Source organism: Rhinolophus sinicus, chromosome 3 (assembly GCF_057876585.1).
Source record: "Rhinolophus sinicus isolate RSI-liver-muscle chromosome 3, RSI-T2T, whole genome shotgun sequence".
NCBI classification, from domain to species: Eukaryota; Metazoa; Chordata; class Mammalia; order Chiroptera; family Rhinolophidae; genus Rhinolophus; species Rhinolophus sinicus.
In genome coordinates, this window is record NC_142503.1 from 73,337,341 (window position 1) to 73,351,662 (window position 14,322).

The window sequence follows — 14,322 nt, forward strand, 5'->3', positions numbered from 1 at the left end:
CTATTTTAAGAGGTTTTTTTTCACATGTGTAGGCTTCGCTTGTGCAATTAAGTCATTACAAAATACATATCAAACATTAACTTTTTTTATCATTTCTGACATATTAACATGTATTTGTAGTTATCACCTAAGGTATATTAAGGTTATCACCTAATGTGAGGTTGTTTTTCAAGAATAAATTAAAAACTAAAAAGTCTTTACTTTCTTTAACTTTATAGTCTTAATATTGTGGGCATAGGTATTGATGGGAAATAGAATTAAAAAAAAACCTTCTCCCAACTCAGAAATATTCTCCACAATGGTAGTGCAGAAATAAATAACTTTTATTATTGAATAAGCATTAAACCAGAATGTGATTTGCATTATAGGCACTCAGCAAAGTGATTGCAAAGACAGAAAGTAACCTCACCCTTTTATGTAGCTAAGCAGATTCAACCCATATGTTTTAAAAATAATAACTAGTCCTCAAGTAAGAGGCCTTGACAACACCATTTGCACACATAATTCATCTTAACTTTACTCGGTAATTGGGGTGACAATCTGTGTTAGCTAATTAGCTTTATCCAGAGGAAAAACAAATTTCTCACTTCTTAATGAGAGACAGTAGATTTGCAACTTGCCCACTGAAGCAATATGCCTACTGAAGTTAGGCTTCTATACTCTCCCACAGAAAATGGGAGATAGGGATGCTATCTCTCTTTTATTTTATGCAAGTATAATTGACAGGTAACATATTAGTTTCACATATACAACATAATGATTTGATATTTGTATATACTGTGAAATGATCACCGCAGTAAATCTAATTGCCATCCATCACCATACATAATTATAAATTTTTTTTTAACTTGTGAGGACTCTTAAGATTTATTCTTTCAGTAACTTTCAAATATGCAATATAGTATTGTTAATTATAGTTACCATGCTGTACACTGCATCCCCGTCACTTATTTATTTTATATCTGGAAGTTTGTACCTATTGACCACCTTCACCCATTGCAACTCCCACTCCCCCAAAACACCAATATGTTCTTTGTATTTATGAGCTATTTAAAAAAAAAAAAAAAAAATCCCACATGTTAGTGAAAGCATACAGTATTTGTATTTCTTTGACTTATTTCATTTAGCATAATGCTCTGAAGGTCCATTCATGTTGTCAGAAATGGCAAAATTCCTTTCTTTTTTATGACTGAATAATATTCCATCACTTAAAAAAATATTTGCGTTTTGAAGAAATAGCTCCCTTGTCCTTGAGAAAGACATTCCTGGAGAGTAAAACTGACAAAAAACTGACAGATGACCTATCTAGTATTCAAAAGAATTTATATACATTTCAAAGAGAGGAGAACATACTCAAATTTTCTAAAGGCAAATGCTCTGAGAAGGGAAATCTCTTCCTCCATCTTCAACGTGGAAAACTAAGACTCTTATTTTAAAACGTGACTTGTCTTTACAAAATATTTTGGGTTCTTTGACTTTGAAACAGTAGACAAGAAACATCCAATCTGAAATTTTGTTTTTCTGTGTGTAGGGCTTTTACTACTGCCAGATAAATAACCCTGTTTTGAAACATATATTCACCCCTCGTTGGCTCCCACGTAATTCAAAAGTTTGAAAGGGATGTAGGGTGGAGATGGGATTGGCTGAAGTTAGATTTGCTCCAGGCAAAGAATGCGGCTCAACCAAGTACAGGATACACTCAGTGCCTTAAATGCCTCAAGGTCGGCTACAGGATCACACCCTTGAATACCTGTCATACTGTTACAGATCACCTAGTTATCTTTATCTCGCATTACTCATTTTCCACTAAATTCTTTTGATGAAGGACGGTTTAGAAACAGCCCTCACTGGAAGAGCAAACCAATTTGGGTTTTTCATGTACTCTAGACTCTCCAAGAGGTAAGGGCTTATTATAGGGACCGTTCACAGGACCTGCTGTGCGCTTTTAAACAACATCTATTATAATTCCAGTATTGAGGCTTTTTTTTTTTTTGAGTCTCAGGCACTGTGGCTTACGGGAATGAGAAAGACATAGTCCCTGCCTTTAAGGCATTCAGAGTCCACTGGAGAAGCCGAAAACCATTCTAAAGGAATCAGCGTTACAGTTGCTGCCAGCAAAATGTACAGAAAAAAGCGACTGATTCTGAGGGTGAAAAATGCGAATTTGGAGGGGGGGGGGGAGGTCCGCATTCCCAAAGCAGCTTCCGTTCCCGGAGATACCAGCTCCCGGGATCACTCATCACCCCGCGGGGACACTCAGCATTTTAATCACCCGACCGCTCCCACTCTACGAATTTCTTTCCGATCTGCCGAGTAGTCCCTTCCAGTCCGCCCCAGCTTATCATCCCCCGGCCCGGCCATTTCCCGGCCGCGGCCAGGCGAGTCTCCCAAAGTTTCCTGTGACGCCGCCGTCCGCCTCCGGCCCATCCCGCCCTCACTCCCACCCGGCAGCTCCGGACACTGGTAGAGAGGAGCGGGTTACAGGGACGAAGAGAGCAGCATAAACAGGACCTCGGGACCCCACCCGAACCCGGGAGCAGGCCCAGAAGGCGGGGGCCGCAGCTCCACACCTCCCCTCGCCGCGCCCACTGCCCGGGGTCCACGCGCGCCCACCGGGCCTAGAGCCCGAGTCCCACCCCTCGGGTGTCGGGGCCAATCGGCCGCGCCCCGCCTCCTGGGAGGTGGTGGAGGAGGGGGCTGGGGGGCCGGACGGGAGCGCCCGCCTTCCGCTCGTGCCCATTGGCTGAACCTTCGAGGGTGCCCGGAGACCGGAGTGCAGCTGGATTGGCCGCAGAGCTTTCTGACAGCGGTGCCCATTGGCTGTGGCGGCCCCCGTGACGCGGGGTGGTGACTGGCTCCCGTGTCTGAGGGGCTCCTGCTTGTCAGGTTCTAGGTAAGTGAGTTTCGCGCCGCCGGCTGCGGGCGCTGTTGCCTGGGGCAACGCCGGGGGAGGGGGGAAGAGAAGGGAAGGCCATCGGAGAACGGGGGCAACACTCCCTGCCCGCAGAGGGGCGCCTGGGACTCAGCCCTGGCTGCGGCGGCTGCGCCGAAGGCTCTTCCTCCGCCCTCAGCCACCCCCCTTCCCCCGCCCCAGGCTGCGGGGTCTCCCGCCCGTCCTCCGGCCGTGGCAGAGCATTCCTGCGTGGGGCTTTGGGCCCGGCTGCCCGTTGGGCCCGGCGAGGCCCGCTTCTCCCACTCACCCGGGACAGGAGGCTGAGGGGGCGGGTGCCACGGCCCCGCCCCGTCGCTGGGTCGGGGGACTGCAGGGTGTGGGGCGGTGGAGGGGGTACTGTGGCCACTGCCCATCACGCCTGCATCCCCGTCGTGCGTCCCTCTCCTGACGCGGCCCTCCCGCTGTGGCGGCGACCTCCAACTCCTAGGTGTTCCCCCAATCCCTGCCTGCCGCCGGGGCCCTGCAGTCTCCCTTGACCCCCGAAGTCCGACTCCAGCTCTTCTCCTGTGGGTCAGCTTCCCCACCTCCTGCTTTCATCCCTTGTCCCTCCGCCCGCCTCCTATCCCTGCTCCTGTCTGGTCCAGAGGTGACCTGGAAGAGACAGTCGAGATAAACTGTTAAGTGTAAAGCTAGTGCAGCCGGGGCAATTTCTGCTGTGTTCTTGCCTTGCTATTTAGGGTGAGGAGGTGTTTGAAGACACCTTTGGCTCAGCTTTCTGCCTTAGTATCAACTTTCTGAAACACGCTCATGGGGGTTGGTATCAGCACCGCCGGGGTACCTCGTGCACAAATTAAAGACTTACCTGTGAAGTTGTCGTATTTTATCTTGTACATTTGTGATGTTATCTAGTGCTGCGCAATTCCAAATATAAAAATGCCTTAAGGCTGTTGTTCGCCTTATGATTAAAAAAAAAAAAAGCCTTCATCGTTTCAATTCGTAAGAAGCTGCGTTAATCATAGTGGTGTCACTGTCACTTTGACATCAACTACTCTAAAGGGGTGGTACCATTTTTCTCCAGCTATTTCAAGATAAAAAATTTCTCAAACGGAGTCACTATATATAAACGTGTAACAGGAAAATCAGTAAGAATAGACCAAAACTATTTTAGATTAGAAAATACTCTTCCACCTACGGAATGGGAACAGGATTTTAAAAAATGTTGCAAAATAGCATTAGTTCACTGGTGCAATGCTGTAGTCCTGATATACCTATTTGGTCTTTTTGAAGACATATTTGTGAAAAGCCACACATTTGTCAGTTAGTGCAAAGGAAGGTTGAGTGTACCTTTTGAAATCCAGGAAATCTTTTCTGTTAGTCCTCGCCAGCCAAGGGAACTACCGTGTTTCCAGGAAAGTAAGACCGGGTCTTATATTAAGGTTTACTCCAAAAGACGCATTATGAATTATGTTCAGGGGATATCATACTGAAAAATCATGCTCGGGCTTGTTTTCTGGTGAGGTCTTATTTTTTGGGAAACACGGTATGCTTCCTAAGGTATTGGGAATATGTTAAGAGAGTACATAGGCGTAAGTGGAAACGTTTTCTTCCATGAAAGACCTTTGGTGAAAATCGATTTGTCTTCTGCACTGATGATTGGCAGCATTAAATATATACCATGTAAAATTATTTAGGGTCCAGTTAATGCAGCTTCTGCACTACTTCAAAAGTTGATGTCTAGTTTAGAAGAAATAATCCAAGGCTTTTGGAAGACAAATTACTTTAATTTCATCTTCAACTGTTAGGTACCTATAACTCTGTGTCTGTGACCATTTCAAATTTGCCATTTTCTTTTCCTCCAGTATTGCACTATGAAACATTTCAAACAATGCAGAAAAGTTGAATTGTACAGTAACTACCCAACTACCTACACAGCAATAACATTTTCAACACAACTGTTACATAAGCTATTACATTAAGGAACAGAGGAACTAAAATGATCAAGTTTGAAAACCAGCACAAATATGTATCATACCAAAACATTGTAAGGTCCTTATTTCCATTTGTAGATGGAAGTAGTGTTTGTAAAACCTATAGTAATTTAATTCCATGAGAGACTATTATAAAGCAATCTTGTGAATGAGCAGGAAATCATCTTAGTAAGTCAAGGCCCAGATGACTAAATTACATTTTGATGGTTAGAAAAAAAAATCTAATGAACTAGTTATATAAAAGTTTTGTTTTAAAATTGGACTGCTGTGTTAGTAGATTCTAATTTTGTATTTGATTTTAAAATGACCATTTTTTTTTTTTTTTAAGACAGGTCCAAGGGACTATTGGTTATGCAGTGTTTTGGTAACATACTTAATAAATTAGATCCATCTAAATACATTGTTTTGGAATAAGAATGTATTTTGGTAATGGAAAGAGAAAGCTTACAAATGTGAACTTGTTAAAATAGAACTATTTAATGGAAAATGAAGTAATTATCTTGAGATTTAAGTCAGTATTTTGATAGGATTCAAAACTTTGTTGGATGTTGTTTCATGGTATTGCTAAAGAATATTTTAATACAGAACTTCAGTTTAATAAAAAAATAAGAAATGGCTGTAAGTTCACATAAATATGTATTGTATTTGTAATTTTTCCATGGTTAGGAAATTACTATACTCTTCAAGTATTTGAATTCTGCTTTTCAGTTTTCAGTTTATCCTAAATCTGTTTTTCATACTTACCTAATTTTTATAACTAATTTCTTAAATATTGCAATTAAGAGCTATGTTTCAGAATGTATAGATCTTTGGATTACTACATTATTGTTTGTCCATATCTCATTTGACTTTGGCATGCTAATGTATGGTTAATTTACGACATCACTGAGATATTAAAGGGAACAAGCTGGTCAGTTTGGGAACTTTGGAAAGACTAAGATGTTTAGATATTTTTAAATCAAGGCTCTAAGATCCCCCCTTCCCTCCCTTCTTCTCTCCCTCTTTCCTTTACTTCTTCCTTTCCTGTTTTTATTATAAAAGCTAAATGTTTAAAATCAATTCAGCAAAACTAGAGACAAGAAAAGTCACCAATAATTCCATGATAGTTAATGCTTTGGAAAATAACTGAAACTTTTGTTTCTTCTGTAACACTTTACCAATCATTGCAGTTTTATGCTGTTCATTGCAGTATATCTGCACTTGCATCTAAACTTGCAGGAGTTGTCGAACTTGAGACTCAGTTACCCGAAATTAGAAGAGGGCTCCAAGATCTGGAGGAAAAATGGAAAAGAATAAATAGAGGACGTATTAGAGTCAGAACAAAAGAATCAGATCCAAGCAATTATGTACTGCTTATTTCATAAGTATGAATATACGTTACCCAAATGAAACTGCTTTATGGGTGACAAAATATGTGGCCTCAAGTTTTTTCTTTGGAATTCAAAATAATCTAGGCAAGATGTTTACTTAGTGCCTTTCTACAAAAATTTTCAGATTTCTTCATTTTTGGGTGATTACATATGCAGCTTCTTAAAATTTAATGTCATGCGTGATTTAGAATTATTTCTTAAACATATGTACTGATGAAATTATAACTAATTTTTAGTCTATACATCATCACCACTTACTATAAGCTTGATATTGTCTTCTCTTTTAGAAGGTTTTTAATTAAAAGACTGACATTTTTAATGTAGGTGTTTCTTGCCAGGCCATAAGGTGCAGTGTAAGAAGATTCTTGTTTTGTTTTGTTTTGTTTTTTGGAGCCAGATAATCTGGGTTTCAGTCAGTAATCAGGATTTCCATATGTGGAATTTTGGTCAAACTACTTAATCTCTTTAAACCATAGTTTCCTCATCTATGGATGATAAAATTGCTTCACAAGGTTGTTGTGAAGAAATTAGACAATCTAGGTAAAAATGCCTTAATTTAGCCAGTCCCTGTTCAGTTCCTTACAGTATAGCTTTGATTTTATCTTTTCTATTACTGTTTGTTTTACCAACCCAAAAGTCCCTAGATTTTAGACTTAGTAAATTAAAATACTGTACATTAAGTTTACTTAAATTGAATGACATTTGCATTTGTACAAACAGAGCAAATAATTCTTTTATAGTTCTTCGATTCATGTTTCTCAGTAAGGATAATCAGAAATTTAATGCGTTTTTCCTTAAAATATGTCTAGTTTGTCTGAATTCCTGAATTATTTTTCTTTAACCTTAGATTATCATCTCTTGTTGGATGATTTCCCAAAATTCATTTCATTTAAACCACAAATATTTTCTTAAAAGTGGTACAGAAAAGCTAAATATTACTTTCTTAAATCTCTAGCTAGTGTTCCTCCCCAATCTAAACCACTTTTCCTTAATCTGTTTAAAACTTAAACTATATTTTCTAATGTAATAATAAATAAAACTCTTAGTTAACTATTGTCTGCCTCCTACTGATGTATATGATTGTTTTTTTAAGGAGGAACATTTTATAATTATTCCTATTTCAAAATGTGTCTCCTGTAAGTACAGGGTTTTAATTCTTAAAGCACACACACTATTTATATTTTACATATAAATTTAATCACTGATTCTCCACACCATTCAACAAAGATTCTTAAAATTTTTAAATTTTTTTAAAAAAATTAAAATTAATATGTATTATATTAGTTTTAGGTGTACAGCATAGTGGTTAGAAATTTATATAACTTACAAAGTGATCCCCCCGATAAATCTAGTACCCACCTGACACCATACATAGTTATTACAATATTACTGACTATATTCCCTATGCCATATTTTACATTCCCATGACTATTTTGTAACTGTCAATCTGTGCTTCTTAATCTCTTCCCCTTTTCCACCAATCCCCCATACCCCCTCCCATCTGGCAACCATCAAAATGTTCTGGGTTTATGAGTTTGTTTCTGTTCTGTTAGAAGAATACACGCAATTTAACTCACAGACCACCCTTTGGTCAATGAGTGCTGTGAAGCAAGCGCTGAACTGAGTGAAGAGTTCGGAGTTGAACCAGATATTCCTTATTGACTCACCTAGCAGTAACACAAAGATTTTATCTAAGTCACTGATTCTCAGTATTTTTTCTCATCTAGTACAAGATATTTACATGTGTAACCTAGACCAGTGTGCAGTTTCCTAGCGTGCTCTCTGTAATCCGTCTTGTCCTCTCCGGCTCACGAAAGCATATCAGAATGCAAATGATTGAACGTGACATCATAATAGGGGTAAACTTGAGTCTTCTCTGATTTACTAAGGAAAGTGAGTCATTAAAAAAAATGTGTGTAACTATTATTAGTAACAAATACTTGAGACACACCTTATAGTACTACAGTTGAGACCCAAGTTACACGTTTTCCTGAAATGAATGTCTCTCCACTTTTTAAAATCAGTCTTGTAAGGCAACAGAAGAAAAGATTACTAATTTTATGTGAATTGATAATGAAGAGTCTTACATTTAAAAGTCAGAGTAACTGATAGCAAAAATTTAAAAATATTTGAATAACAGCACCATGGTCTTTATTATAGTATGTGTGCTGCCAAAGTGAGCACAGCATGGTCTTTTATTATAAATAAAGTGTAAATAAACACTAATTATTGCAGAAGAGTTGAAATTAGTTTTTCTTTTTTTTTTAAATTTATTTTTTAAATTTATTGGGGTGACAATTGTTAGTAAAATTACATAGATTTCAGGTGTACAATTCTGTATTATATCATCTATAAATCCCATTGTGTGTTCACCACCCAGAGTCAGTTCTCCTTCCATCACCATATATTAGAACCCCCTTACCCTCATCTCCCACCCCCCACCCCCCTTACCCTCTGGTAACCACTAAACTATTGTCTGTGTCTATGAGTTTCTGTTTCTCATTTGTTTGTCTTGTTCTTTTGTTGTTTTTGGTTTATATACCACATATCAGTGAAATCACATGGTTCTCTGCTTTTTCTGTCTGACTTATTTCACTCAGCATAACACTCTCAAGATCCATCCATGTTGTCACAAATGTTCCTATATCATCTTTTCTTACCGCCGAATAGTATTCCATTGTGTATATATACCACAACTTCTTTATCCATTCATCTATCAAAGGACATTTTGGTTGTTTCCATGTCTTGGCCACCGTAAACAAAGCTGCAATGAACATTGGAGCACACGTGTCTTTATCTCTAAATGTTTTCAGATTTTTTGGGTAGATACCCAGGAGAGGGATTGCTGGGTCATATGGTAATTCTATTCGTAATTTTTTGAGGAACCTCCACACTGCCTTCCATAATGGCTGCACCAGTCTGCATTCCCACCAACAGTGTATGAGGGTTCCTTTTTCTCCACAGCCTCTCCAACGCTTGTTACTATTTGTCTTGTTGATGATAGGCATTCTGACTGGGGTGAGGTGATATCTCATTGTGGTTTTTATTTGCATTTCTCTGATGGTTAGTGATGTTGAGCATTTTTTCATATGTTTATTTGCCATTTGTATGTCCTCTTTGGAGAAATGTCTCTTTAGATCCTCTGCCCATTTTTCAATTGGGTTGTTTGTTTTTTTGTTGTTGAGTTGCATGAGTTCCTTGTATATTCTGGATATTAGCCCCTTATCGGAGGCACTGTTTCCAAAAATCTTCTCCCATTCAGTTGGTGGCCTCTTTATTTTGTTGATGGTTTCTTTTGCTGTGCAGAAGCTTTTAAGTTTCATATAGTCCCATTCGTTTATTTTAGCTTTTACTTCCATTGCCTTTGTAGTCAAATTCATAAAATGCTCTTTGAACCCAAGGTCCATAAGTTTAGCACTTACGTTTTCTTCTATGCAGTTTATTGTGTCAGGTCTTATGCTTAAGTCTTTGATCCATTTTGAATTAATTTTGGTACATGGTGACAAATAGCAGTCCAGTTTCATTCTTTTGCATGTGGCTATCCAATTCTCCCAGCACCATTTATTGAAGAGGCTGTCTTTCCTCCATTGTATGTTTTTAGCTTCTTTGTCAAAAATTATCTGTCCATATTTATGTGGTTTTATTTCTGGGTTCTCAATTCTATTCCATTGGTCTATGTGTCTGTTTTTCTGCCAATACGAAATTAGTTTTTCAGTATAAATTATTTTACTTGCAGAAAAAGTGTTTCCATAGTGGGACAAATGGTTTTAAGAGAAGGGGAAACTCTTAATGTAATACTAGAATATATTTTAGGTGTTTAGTATATGAAAATGCTTTTTACATTGGCTCAGTCAGAAAAGTATCTTTAGAATTACATTTCTGTGAATGTGACTGCTTTTAAGTAACTCATCCTGTGTGGATGTAGTATGTATAATATATAGTTAGAAATGAAGACTTAGAAAATCTTTGTTCTTAGACCCTTGACATTAGCAAGGGTACTTCTCAAAAACTTTGTGGATCCAGGATGTAACGACCGCCATAAAATACAATCAAATTTAATTGAAAAATATAAGTGATCCCTTCAGACCCTTAACAATTTTATAATAGGACTTGAGTCATTAAAGTTGTTAAATCATTTTTTTTTTGCTTCCAAAATGAAGGCTGGATGGGTTTGCATTACATCATTAGTATATGTGCAGAGGTTCCTATGCCTGACTCTTCTGTTTTGGGGTTTGCAGAACAAGTGTATTTCTGGCTTAATCACAAAGCCTACTGCATTGTCACAAAGTTGAAAAGTTAGTCCTTGATCACTGTAAGGCTTGATGCTTGCTGCTGTTTGATGGATAGTTTTTTCCTTGGAGTTGAACACTTCTGCAGTATGTGTCCCTTCTGCTCTCTGAAAGTCTAGCTTGGGAGGACTTGCCAATCTTCTCTTGTTGGTTGGTAGGACTCTTTTGTTCATTTCACCTTACACAGGTAACAACTGGCTTAGAAGCCACCCCATATCCACACCACCTCTTGAAAATGAAATGTTTATACAGTGTCCTGACTTTCTCTTGAATTATATATTTCTTTAGAATCGAATGTTTTCTCTCTTATACTCTTATATAGATTAATCATAATTCCAACTTCCACTAAGGTTTTGCAAATTTTGCTTTACCTTGGAGCAAAGGAAATATTTTCAAGCATCGCTTTTTTGTTTCAGTATAGAGTCTGTGGTGTATGGTGGACTTTCTGACACAGATCTAGTCACTGTCACATTTCATATCCTTTCTGAATTTACTCCAAATTTGTATATTCTGGTTAAGTACCATCACTTTGTCAGGCTTTTTTACTTTCTCTGCATTGAAGAAATTGGCAATAGTAGAGTAATTAAAGGGAACTGAATAATGCTGTTGTCTCTGATAAATATTAATGGGAAATAACTTGTTAGAACACTATTCCAATTACTTATGAACAGTTACGTTAGACAAAGTATAAGCATCTTTATCTAGATTTATATATAACAGAAACATTTGACAAAGCAGGAGGCTGATTTTTCTCTTACAGATATATAATAACATAGTACATTGGTATAATTATTTGTTTTTGCATATTCCCTTTTTTTCACCACTCCTCAATCTTTTAACCTCCAAGGTAGAAATAGTTTCTGTCAGTAAAAGTTTTTTAGTAAGTTATGTGGATTTAGATTGTTATGGGTGAGGGGCATTAATATTTGTTTAGTGCCTATTAAAAGTTCTAGACACTTTTTGTACATTTGTTTTTATTTTTATGACAACCCTGTAAATTGGATAGCTTGTACATATTTTCTTTTTGTGATCTGGAACCAATCTCAGGTCCTGCGTTTATCCAAGGAGGTCCAGCTGTGAAGTGATACCTGGGGTATGAATTTAGGTCTTTCACATGCTAAACCTGAAATAAATAGAAATGGTAAGTGTAAATATAGTAAACCATTAGCTGTCCTGGATTTAATATCGGTTTTAACTCTTGGGAATGACTCTAAGGTCCATGGTGACACATTTGCAGTTTTGCTGAAATGAATTCCTCTTATTGGAAGTGAGACCTTAAGATATGCATGATCTTAGCTAACTGCCCAATGCCCATATCTTGTGGTGGCTTGTTCTCTGTTTGAGATTGTCCTATATTATAACTTTTGTTAAGTGATAAAATGTTTCTTTGTAAAAAAAATTTCCTGAAAAAGAAAGCCAGCTGCCAAAAGTGGAGAAAAAGTAAAGAGGCCTAAGAAAGTCGTGGATCTTAACCAGAAAATGGCCATTTTTGAATAAGTTTAAAATTGGAATGTTGAATGCAGTGAGTCTTTGATCTGGATGTGAATTAATCCACCACCTTCAAGGGAAACAAGTTAACTTGTGAAACATTGTTATCGGATGTTCTAGCTATGACAAAAATTCTAGTTTTTAGACGAATTTCTTGAAAATGTCAGGGATCTGTTTCACTTCCCTTCTCTCTCACCCTCAACAATATTTGAAAGAGATTTGACTTTATAAATAGCTCCTACTTTCTAGAAGTGAATGTAATTGTTATAAATATCTTAAAATACTAAAGTAAGCGTCTCACTTGTAGGATAATATAGGTGTCCTTTTGTGAGTTTCACAATTATTTATGACGGAATAGTAGCTAGAGCTTGGTGAGGGCCTCTTTTTAAGGTTCTGATTTCTATTACGTATTATGAATCTTGATTTACCCTGTGACTAGATCCGGTATTCTGGGATTGAAGTGACTTAGCTTAGAAACACTTGCTATTATATGCAGTAATATCTTGGTTTTTGAAAGAGGATGGAGATGGTGAAGAAATCACCTTTTGTCCTTGAGGTAGCCTCCATTATAACAATAACGCAGAAGTGTTCTGTGTCACACAGACAAGTTGTTGCAGGAATGGGACAGAGAGCAGAACGACATAAGATTCTTCCTTTTTTGGTTGTACAAATGTTAATAGAGGACTCATTCCATGTGAGGACTTACTTTATGGTTACAGGTAATCATAAAGCATAGAGGAGTTTCAGACTGTTTTTCTGAGAGAGAGTATGATGTAGTAGAAAGAGCATGGATATTAGAACCAGACCTGCCTAGGGTTCACTCTTTGCCACCAGTAATTAGTTGTATGAATTTAGGCCAATAATTTAGGTCTTTAGGCTTCAGTTTTTCATTTGAAAACTGATATCAGTTTCATCTAATAACTGGTAATAATAATAGATTTTTCAATTGCCTTCAGTTGTATGAGACCCAAACCCTAGTTTAGGACACTGGGGCGCCCAGGAGTGTACTGTCTTCAGGTACAGATGGATTCAGTGGGCTCAAACAGTGGTCTGAGGACGTTGTCTGTGGCTTTCTCTTGTGTTAGATATACTTTCAGGTAGGCTTTCTCCATGTGGAGCTCTCTGATGGCTCCTGGCTTACATTCTTCCAGTTTAGCAAGTGCAACATAAAAAGAGCTTCTCTTACCCATAGTTTTAGTGTTAAGTCCTGGGATTACACATGTCATTAAATAAATTGGGTCATATTTCTACCCTGGGGTCGGGGGATAACGTGATGGTAGGCGAGGTCTAGATCAGGTGCTAAGTATGGGAACTGGGAATAGGAAGTGTGGCTAGCCACATGGTCTGAGAGGCAGGGTTGGGGGGCCACTGAAAGAAGAAGAAGGTATTGTGATCATGGAGGCAGGGCAAGCGTAACCAAGAGATATTCACTATAATCCTCCCAGTGTGCTTTCCCTTACATATACACCCTGAAAAAATGCCCTCTCCGAAAATAATTTGCAAAGCGTTTACTTGCAACCTCCAATACATCTATCACCTGCCCCCTGACTAAGGAAGACAATTCATAGACTCGTTTAATTGCTGCATCTGACTTTAAGTCTATGATCTCTATGTAATTCTCTCAGTTCTGTTTGAATAGAAAACCTCAGAATCTAGGAACTGATGGTTAAATGATAAATACTGCTAGTTGCTATCAAGCCAGTGTTCAATGAGAGAAGGAAAATAGCATAGACTATAAAAACTCTCAATTAGAGAAGAGAAAAAGGAGAAACAACCCACAGAGATTTTCCATGTGTTTGCATAGTTTTCCATCTATGATGTGTACCTATTACATTGGACAGGGATGACAGAGATTCTTTGCCTTGGCAGTAGAATATGATTTTTGATTAGCAAATATGGCTGTCACTAGTTCTACCTGGGAATATTTTTATTTTTTTTCTCCGTGGTCACAGCCAAGATGCATGAATAGGATTCCCTTACTGGGGACCATACTGCTTCAATAGCCCGTTTTTTGTTGCTGAGGGGTTGGGGTCCCGGGAACCATCTTAGGGAGTGTGCAGTAACAAATCCTTGTTGGGAGTTTCTTTAGAAATACAACTTTTTAAAAAATAAACTTAGTAAGTTTTTTTTGTTTCTTTGCATTTGATCATTTTTCCCAAGTATCCAAAGCCCAAATCGCTAGACAGCTTTGCCCATTACCCTAATCTGGCGGTTCTCCATCCAGGACAATTCTTACCCCAGGCAATATTTGGCAATGTCTGGAGACATTTTGTTTTCACATAGAGGGTTGCGGG

General features: G+C 38.3%; 1 protein-coding gene across 2 annotated transcripts in view; it reads left to right on the plus strand.

The window, feature by feature from the left end:
- The first annotated feature begins 2,757 nt into the window (after window positions 1-2,757).
- Window positions 2,758-14,322, plus strand: part of FER (FER tyrosine kinase) — a 374,252-nt gene continuing 362,687 nt past the window's right edge. The window contains exon 1 of one of the 2 annotated variants that reach the window (XM_019727984.3): window positions 2,758-2,893. The gene's annotated coding sequence lies outside the window, so the exon portion shown is untranslated. The remainder of the gene's footprint in view (window positions 2,894-14,322) is intronic. The other variant, XM_019727983.3, reaches the window with a different exon arrangement.